The sequence below is a fragment of the Uloborus diversus genome, chromosome 3, assembly GCF_026930045.1.
Source record: "Uloborus diversus isolate 005 chromosome 3, Udiv.v.3.1, whole genome shotgun sequence".
Taxonomy (NCBI): domain Eukaryota; kingdom Metazoa; phylum Arthropoda; class Arachnida; order Araneae; family Uloboridae; genus Uloborus; species Uloborus diversus.
Window position 1 is genome coordinate 104,121,879 of NC_072733.1, and position 10,594 is coordinate 104,132,472.

Genomic DNA, 10,594 nt, shown 5'->3' on the forward strand with positions numbered 1-10,594 from the left:
GTTGTATGAAAGTTAAAAAAAAATTAGTTAAGAAAATTATTTCTTCGAAATTTTTACAAGTTAGAAAAATTATTTTGTAAATTTGACAAAGAAAAAAAAATAGTTAAGAAAATTTAACAAGTTAGAAAAAATATTTTGTTGTATAAAAGTAAAAAAAGAAAAAAAACATATTTAAGATGATTTTAAAAAATTCCGTGAAAATTTGTTAATGATAAGTGTTAATTAATGCTAAGAGTAAATTGATTGCAAGTTTTGAAATTCATGCAAAGAATCAATGTTGTAAAAAAAAATGATAACGTTTGAAATGCATGAAAAAGAAAATCAAAGTTTAAAATATATTTCAAGTCCACAAAGCATTGAAATAAATCAAAAATCAATGGGTTGTATTTAAATAAATCTTAACTTAAGTGAAAAACTGTGTTATTATGAAAAATAATAATGATGATAGTTTCAATTATGAGCTGAAATTTAGTTAATGATGTGCCATGATTAGTACTAAAGAGTAAATTAATTGATGGTTTTAAAATTAATTTAATTGTAATATTCGTTGTCATGGTACAGATTCACATTAAGACTGAAAGAGTAATGGGAAATATAGCATAGTGGTTAGCATACGTTTTTGCTAACTCAAAGTTTGGGGTGTTCGATTCCCGACACTCTGAAAAATAAAAATAATTAAATTCATGGAAATATTCCAAGTCCGGAAAAAAATATTCAAAGTCCCGATAGATAGCGCCACGAACGTTCTTAAAAGTAAAAATCGAAAAGTAAAAACATAGCAACAAGTGTTGCCACCCGAAAACTTTGGTTGTCATCCAAAAAGTAAAAAACTTCCTAATCTTCTACAAAGTGTTGCCATTCCCTAAAAGTAAAAACGACAAAGTCCAAAAAACTTATTCCGAAACTAAACCCTCTTAATCTTTCATGACAAAGCGCGAAAACGCGGTCGTGCGAAAACGCGGGCGCGCGAAAACCCTCCGTTATCTTCTTCAAGTTCCAGGCGCAGGCGCAATGGACGGCGGAGGGACGGCGCAATGGTGGGGAGGGACGGCGGTGGGGGCGCAATGGACGGCGGCTATGAGCCGGAGAGCCACCGTTGTCGCAGAACCGGCCTTTTTCATCTACTCACATATGGGATGACTTTTAATTAGTCAGAATAGCTTAAGGGCATTGTTGAAATCTTCACTTTTTTTCAGCTTTCTTCATTAATCTTTTTTTTCCATTAAGAACTTTGAAGTTTCAAAAGGAATATTAAGACACATATATTAAGTGCTTGCAGTAAAATTTATCAAAATAGAAAAAAAAGCAAGGAAAAAAAAGTAAGAACAATAATTATATGAGTAGTCTAAAAAAATGTACAGAATTCAATCGTATGTTTTTATTTATTTTTTCATAAAACCTTTGATTTTGTATGAATTTCTTTCCCAAATATCGATAACTTGGAAGCATAATTTATGGATGAATAGAGGAAGAAGTCATTTTAATTCGTTTTTTTTTCTCTTCATGAAATATTCCAGTTCTTTTCAAAAATATATGCAGTCCAAAAAAAGTTTTTAATAATCACGTCTTATAGCTATTTCCAAATAATATACTTATTAGTTCCAAATAATGTACTTCAATGAGTACATTATTATACTCATTCGGATATTTTCTCTTAAGAAAAGAAAGATAAACATCCTAGTCATAATTACTTTACTGTTTCATGACAGGATCAATAAAATAGGATATTTGAAAATTGATTCATTTTATCGTATTACAGAAATTAAAAACTATAAATAAAAACAGAAACTTGATAATGAGAAAAACATTATATTCAAATAAAAACTAATACATCAGTAACAAAACTTCAAGCTCAACAGAATCTAGATTCTATAACATAATTCTTGAAAAACAATTACAAAATACACTCTTATCACTTGAAGTGGCAAGAGGAAATCAATTTGTCTTTAAAGGATAAGAAAACCAACCAAATTAACACTTTTCAGCACTTCAAATTATTCAACATTATAATTCCATGATTTAGACTACTTTCAGCTTAGCAACTGTATTAATGTAAGTTTAAATTTGGAGGAAAAACAAAATAATTTTTCAAAGTATGCTGTAACAAAAACTTCTTGTACACAATGCTCTCTCCTCCCCTTGATATTGAAATATACAGTATTGAAATATATATTGACGTCCATTAATTTAAATTTCAGGAAAATTAATTTATTTACCTAATTTTTTCTTTCCTCTTTGAGTGAAGCTTCTTTTTTTTTTTGAAACTATGTACTAACTGATAGTTTTACTATTAATAAAAATGAAAATCAGACATGAAAAAAGTTCCACATATTTTTTGTGATATGTCTCTATGAATGTTTTATGTAAACAAAGTAGTTACTAATAAATTTAAAAACCAATGGTTATTTATATTAAAAATGACAGTACAAAATCTTAGAAAAGTGCAGGTGTTTAAGCTTATGGTTTTGATCTTTTAAGATAATCAGAATTTGAAGTTTTACTATAAGTTAGTGTTTTTAGTTTTCTTTTTTCTTCAGTGTTTTCTTTACCTGTTACCTTATTAGCGGCTTTGTTTTTTTTCCATTGGTGCATATCATTTTTAAGTTTACAATAATTATTAAGGAATGTATTTGTGGACGATCTCATTATTTTAAGAATGATTTGTTCAAAATTATAGCCACAGCTACATACTGGGGAATCCCACATATCTTTACCAATTAATATGTCTTTCACTATCTTCATCACCAAGTTTCGTTGGTTTATAACTTTTAAAAATTGAAGTTCATACTTCTCACTGATTAAATTTTGGGTCACTATATAAACATGAAGGACAACATTGGTAATGAATTCTGATGGATAAAGTAACCCACCCCTATCGCAATTTCTTATAAATTGGCAATTTACGTCAACATTCATTTCCTTATCGGTTAACATTTTTTCTCTGCAGTCTTAACATTTTATATTTTTAAGAACAGCGTGTGCACAATAGCCTGATAAATATGTAATAATAGGCAACAAATCGACTACTTTATCTATATCAGAATCCATTACTTCAATTTCTTCAAATAACTCATCAGTACTGTCTTTGGTGTCTGCTGTTTCATCGAAATCAGAATCATCAAATATATTTACATTGAAACTGCCAGAAGTATGAAATGTAAGCTTTAATTCCCTGCTTATGCGAAGTTTATTTTCTGCTTCATAAAGTTGACGGATATATACATGATATTGATCACCAGATAAGCTTCTGTATTGGCCAAAACGTGATTCTAGCTTATCGGTCCGAATTTTCCCTAATAATAAATGACATATTTAGATGATTAGAGCAATATTCTGTTAAACTTAAAAAAGCCTGTGTTGTGAGACGTAAAGCTGAATGTGTTTCTCTACTGAGTCTCCTATTATCAGCATTCATTGCTTCCCACTTGTCTAACCAACTTATAAATTTTTTCAAAAATATTTTTTTTACATCATCAGGAGAGTTAGTAATTGGTTCACACATGGGGTTTCTTTTAAATTTACCTTTTAAAGAAGATTTGACATTAACAATGTCCCACCAATTGCAAAATATGTCAATTAAGTTTGCAGTTTTTTGGTAATGTGGTAGATTATATTTTTCCCCCAACTGCAATATTCCTTGAACCAGATTTCTGTTAAATATCTTTAAAGCAAGACCAACATTCTGCCTTTCTAAATTTGTCGGCCAAAGAGCCTTTCGCGCGAGACCATAACCAATCTTCAGTAACTGTTTGGACTCAATTTCATACATCTTCCTCAACGCATCAAGTGAAGCAGTTTGAAATTTATTTCCACCTTCAAATGGAGGATAATACATAAAATTACCATTCTGTTGGTTAAACCAATTGTTTCGGATAGATTTCATTAAATCAACTGTATCAATAAGATAGTAAAGAAATCTGGAGTCGTTAGCTGGATGTGAATACATAACTTGAAATTTTGGAGGATCACTGAAAGAAGACATAACTTTACGATTGATTGAATTGTTGTCTGTAACAACGCCTAACACATCAAAGCCAATGTTTTCCAGTCCCAAAACTATCTTTTTTATTAAACTAAACAATTGGGATGCAACAATATGCCTTACTGGAAAAATATGTACATCTTTCACCGAAGAAGAAATACTGCTCACCATAAACACATGAGCACTAGTGGCTAATTCTGTGCTATCTGGTGAGCAACCTACAATATTGCCCTCTTTGTAATCCATGTAAGGTTTAATATATATTTCATCCAGCAATAAAAAAACAGTTAGATCATTATAATTTAATTTTGAAAATATTTGTTTGGCATATAAAAGGAAGTATTTATCTTGTTGCTCAAAAATTGGAGTTGTTTTTAGCATTGAGCTAACTTTTCGAATGGTACTTGGGGCAGGTAATATTAAATTATTGGAATTACGAAAAAATTTATATGCCTGAGGAGATATGTGATAAAACAATGATGACAAAATTAACATATCAGTGGAGTAACGATACCTTGATGGATTACATTTCAAAAGATCAATTTGTTCGATTAAAAACTCTAAAAAATATTTAAATTTATCATCAACAAGATTTAAGGAATTTTTTAAATGGTATCTATATTTTCTGTCAGAGAATCGTTAAACATTGGTTTAGATTCATAAAAATTTAAAATTTCGACTACTTCATCAAAATTATTGACTTTTAAGGGTAACTTAGATTTCTTATAATTTTGAATAGTCTGGCTTTTGTATGAAGCATTCAGTTTTAGTTCTGAATCTATGTTTATGATATATGTTATAGTAGGTACATTTTCAGTTGTATTTACAGCTAAAAAGATTAAATTTTGATCTTTTTCAATTATAGATCAAAATGATGGTACTTCGTTTAATTGAAAGCACTTTTTCATTTCATTGAAGTTGCTAAATGCAAACCTTTTATCAAAGTCCTCTCTACTTCGCAAGCTGTCCTCCAAAGCCTTGTTTATATGTTTCTCTTCCAGATACCTCTTCTTTTTAATTGGATCATCACGAATATTTTTTACTGATGATAAATACTTCGGACAGTCCGGAAATATTGAGGGAATGGCTCCATATTTCAGTCGCGGCTTTTTTAACTTGGCAGTCAAGGTTTCTCCACTCGACTCTTTGTAAAAGGATGTATTTCGTTCAATATCATCATTTTGAAAATGTTTTTCGCAAACCTAAAAATAAAAATAATAAAAAATTACACTAACGACATCGAAGCTTCATGGTATTAGTAATTCCTCAACACATACATGTGATAATTTTTCTATTAAACTTCTGAACAAAATATATTATTTCCAAAATTCCAACTTTATTTTCCGTTTCCCTGTTCTACTTTTTGTCAATAAGCACAGATAAATAAGTGAGTTGTAATTTATTATGTTTTATATATTAAAAGCTATAGAAAACAATATCGGCATCATTTTTGTTTTTTCAAACATCAAGAAAATCAACTTCAATTCTCTTCTACACATAATATTTTTATTTTTAAAACTGTTTTATGGATTGAGAAACCAATTTATGCTTGTTCGTTTCCGTTTTTTCCCTTACATTCATGGCATGTGAAGCAATCCGGAAAACTTGCAGAAGGGGTTGCTATTCATATTGTATTGTAATTAACTCTGAATTTGGAGCATTTCAGAAGTGATTGGTAGTCGGGGGAAAGGGAGGGGGAGGCTCTTGAGCCAAAGTAAGCATCCTACAACTTGTGAGCCACCCATGTTTTTCTTTTTTAGGTACAAAGCAATCCATATAAGTTTGCAGAAGGAGCTTGCAGTTAATTATTCTTGCATCATAATTAATTTTGAATTCACTGCACTGTGGAAGTGGAAGGAAAATTGGGGGAAGGACCAGATCTGAAGCCTAAGTGAGCGCAAGATATGGCACGCTTCTCCATGACATTCAATCGTCTTCTCAACTTCATACTTTGTGCAGAATATGAAGCTGAATAAGATTCAGTGCAAAGGCTTGTGAGAGCCCATGGTGCCCCTACCAATCCTTACGCCCTTATAAATGAAGAACCTTTCAACAGAAGACATTTTGACAAAACCTTATTCTTTTCAAAGTCAAAGAGTCAGAGTCATTTTTCCTCCAATTCCTCAGCCTTGGTTACCACCTGCTTTCTCGACACTAGATGGCTTATTAGTAATGGCAGATTAAATCAATTAAATTACCTGTCTTATTGGTAAACTTGCTGCTAGTAAGTGTATTTTATTTAATGATAGTTGCTTTGAAATAAAAACTTTTTGCAATTGCTAATTAACAGTGAAATAAGAATCAAACAGATCAAAGTGATATGGCATCAAAAAAAATTGAGAAAACTACAAGAAAGGCCCGCATATCTTTCAAGATTCAAGACAGGAACTTAACATTTTGTTTGATTGCTGCTTCCAATTTGAAAGTTAATGATGATTATGAACAAGATTTGAAGAAAAACATTTTTTTTACACATTTGTCAATTATGCATGTATGACATCCAGAGACTGCAATTTCATCCTTGTTATGGACTCATCAGTCTGGAATGGTCAATCACCAAGTTGAAGGCAGATGTCATCTCATTGAAGCTAAGAGTGCCAACAAACCGCACTCTCAGAAATGGACTTTCATATTTGACGAAATTTTCTTCGTTTCTGACGAAATCGCTTCCAGGGATATGCTCCGAGCGAACATTTCGTCAAATTGAGGAAACTGCTTTCGTCTCTGGTTTGAAGATGCGAATTTCGTCAAATGTAACGAAATATTTCTTCATTCTAGTTTCGTCAAATCGACAATCATTTTCGTAGTTTTGAGAGAATTAGTTTCGTCAAATTAATTTCGTCATATTTGAGCATGTTAATTTCGTAATTTTTTGAGTTCATTTCTTTTATTTTTATTTTTTCTTTTTTGAGCTGATTAGTTTTCTTTCTTTCTTTCTTTTTTTTTTTTTTTGACGATACTGACGAACCTCGTTATTTCGAACACGCTTAAAAAGAATTACTTCTAAAACGGACTTTTTTGTATTCTCTGTCCCATTGTTTTTTGTTTTTCGGATAAGACGAATTCTGTTAAGAGTAATCGATTTTAATGATCCATTAAAGTTCGTTTTAACGAGGTTCGACTGTATCTTATAAGATTTAGTCAAATCTTTACTTCAGAATCTTACCACCATAATTTCCCACTTTGATGCGCATAGTCACACTCACAGGCCCGTCATTTACGAGGGGGGGGGGTCATTTATGGGGGTTGACATTCCCCCCCCCCCCTTTGATTATTGAACTTTTATTCTTTACGTACGAAAGGCCGTGTTTTTAGTTGGTTCTCTATAAAAATTTTGAAGAGTGTACACCTTTTTCCACAATTGGAAAAAAAAATCGAAATGACTGGCCTGCACTCCCCCCCCCCTCCGCCTAAAGCAAAAGGCAAGTATTTGTTGAAAAAAGAGACACATAAAAGATGTTAAATTTTTTTTTTATTAATGTAAAAATACAAGCAGACAATTTCTTTAAAATATAAAAATAATTATTGCAAATTCAAGTTAAAGAACAATGTGAAATGATATCTGGGAATTAGGGCTTTACGATGCATCGATGCATCGTAAAATACCGATGTACAGTACACCCTACATCATTACACCGGTTTAGAAATTTATGAATCAATACACCGGAATAGATCAGTGTGCGCCACAAGTTTGCTTACATCCAAGCTTTTTTTTTTATCCAAGCAAAAAAAAAAAAACGGAAACCCGCATGTTAGTCCGGTCCCATAAACCCCCATGGTAACTAACTAAAACCCCATAAGGGGGATTTTCCTGCAAAAAATCTATTTTTTGCCGGATCTTTTCCATATTTGGCACAGAGGTTCATTCTTGTTGCTCAGGAATACTCATTGAGCAGTTTCCTTCCCGCTATGGGGGGGGGGGGAACAACCCTCATAGAGGATCTCCTTATAAAAGCCAAGTTTTTGTCTAATTTTTCCAAATTTGGCACAGAGGTCCTTTGATGCTCGGGAATGCACACACAATGGTTTTAGTCCCTCCATGGGGGGGGGGGGCAACGCCCATGGGGTTTCTCCTTACAAAAACCAAGTTCTGTCGGATTTCTTCTAAATTTGGCACAGAGGTCGTTTGATGCTCGGGAATTCAAAAAGTAGTTATCGTGCCTCTATTGTGGGGGGGGGGGGGAACCCCATTGGGGGTGCTTCTTATAAAAACCACGTTTTTGTCGAATCTTTCCCAAATTTTACACAGAGGTCTTTTAATGCTCGGGAATTTAATCTGGATAATTTTCGTTCTTCTATGGGAGGGGGGGGGGCAATCCCTCATTGGGGTTATTCTTATAAAAACCAATTTCTGTCGGATTTCTTCTAAATTTGGCACAGAGGTCGTTCGATGCTCGGGAATTCAAGCAGATTAGTTTTCCTTCCTCTATGGGGGGGGGGGGGGCAACCCCATTGGGGTTCTCCTTATAAAAAGCAAGTTTTTGTGGGATCTTTTCTGAATTTGGCACAGAACTTCTTTGATGCTCAGGAATTCTCATTGGGGAGTTTTCGTCCAGCTATTGGGGTCTTTTTTTTTTTTTTTCAAAAACCAGTTTTTATAAGATCTTTTAACAATTTGGCACAGAATTCCTTTGATGCTCGAGAGTTCCCCCATTTTAGTCCCGCTATGCATGGGGAATCCCCCGCGTGGGTTTTCGTCGGATCTATTCCAAGTTCGGTACATTTGTCTTTTGATGTTTGTGAATTCCCATAGGGTAGTTTTCGTGCCAAATTTGGGACAATTCTGACAAAAGCTTCGATTTTTGCAAGGAAAACTCCCCTAATCGGGGGTTTGCCACCTATAGCGGGAAGAATAATTCAAACTGCTTCAACTACTCGCGATGAAAGTTTGGCGATGCATCACGATGTAAAAATTCCTACATCGTCCAGTCCTACTGGAAATATTGAAGTGCTACTTCCTCAGCCGACATTGGGTTCTGAAAGAATAAGACATAGGTTACTTTTATGCAGAGTTACATCAATATTTGCTCAAGAGAAAATTGCTGGGGATTTACTTCTTCATTGCATCGCATAAAAAATTCCAGAAAAAAAAAAAAGATTTTTTTTAAAACTAATAACATAAATTTTAAAGAAATAGTGCAATAAAATGTACAGCTTTAAGTTTGTATATCTTTGTTCGAAAATTAGATACAGAAAATGAAATTAGATAATCTTGAAAAAAAGCTTACCTTTTTCTTTTTTCAATCGATTATTTGTCTTATTAATTTTGCTTCTATGTAGAATGCTTGTTTGGCAAAATTTATGTTTAATACAGGAAGTGTATATTATTGCATGCAGTACATACTTTATACTTTGAAGTACTTTGGTACATACTTCATATTTACCTGTCTGGAACTTCAAGGGAAATTAGGTACCTTTATATAACATAATTGATTAGAACTTTACTGATTTACTAAGATAGCTCCATAAGCATTAATGCAACCATGGCCAACGCGAAGACAGAATTGCAAGTAAGAGATTCAAAGGTATGTAATGAAAATAGTGACTAGCGTATCGAGAAAAGTTTACTAGTTTTCATCATATTCTTTTTATTTTCCTTTCAATTTTTCAATTGAAATTTTACATAGACATTTTACTTTGTCTGCAGGGTCGTTCCACGTCAAATCAACCACAAAAATGGGATTATAACACCCACCGTCTCGGAATTTGATCAAACTTGGTATAATTCATCCCTTTATGGTTACAAGCAACCCCCTATTTTTTTTTCTTTCAGTATCAATGCGTTTTGATTTTACAGCCTTTTGAAATTTGGCGATTTTACATTTTTTGTCATTTTCGAGACACTGAAACTGAGATGTTGTTGTTTACGAAAAAAATTATTTCTTGGTAACTAATGCTATAATCTTTTTGAAAATTTTTACACAATATAGAAAGACTTTGAACATGTTGATAAAAAATATTTCAATAATCTTAGTTTGCAAAAAAATTTTTAAAAAAATTAGAAAATTGAAAATTTTGAATTTTTTTTTCAAAAAAAGATGTTGGCAAAAAACTGAATTTCAACAAAAGGGTCAGTTTTAAAAATCATGATTTTTTTAAAAAATGATCATGAATATGTACTCTAACTTATCCAATGAAAAACATTAGGGGACTTTAAGGGATTCTGCCCCCCCCCCCCTCATTCTGGAAAAAAAGCATAAAACATCATACAATCTCTTCCATATTCTTAAAAACAGAATTGTCAACAATTATGACAAAAATTCAAACATAATGTGTTGAATATGGAACTCAAATATAAAAAAAATATACTTAAGCTTCTATTTTATTTGAAATAGTTTGAAATTTGTCAAAACAACCACAAAAATGGGATTTCAATACCTACCATCTAGATTTTGATGAAACTTGGTATACCTCCTTATTTTGTGGTTAAAAGCAACCCCTTAGTTTCTTTTGTTTCAATCTCATTGTATTTTAATTTTATAGACTTTTGAAATTTTTCGATTTTGCATTTTTTTGTCATTTTCAAAGACACTAACTGAGCTGTTGTTAATGGGGGGAAAAAATGTTTCTCAGCAACTAATGATATTACCTTCTTGAAAATGTTCATAAAAA

At 32.2% G+C, this 10,594-nt stretch overlaps 1 pseudogene; it reads right to left on the reverse strand.

Moving 5' to 3' along the window:
* Positions 1 to 1,946: 1,946 nt before the first annotated feature.
* On the reverse strand, positions 1,947 to 4,153 carry LOC129219399 (uncharacterized; annotated as a pseudogene).
* Positions 4,154 to 10,594: the final 6,441 nt, after the last annotated feature.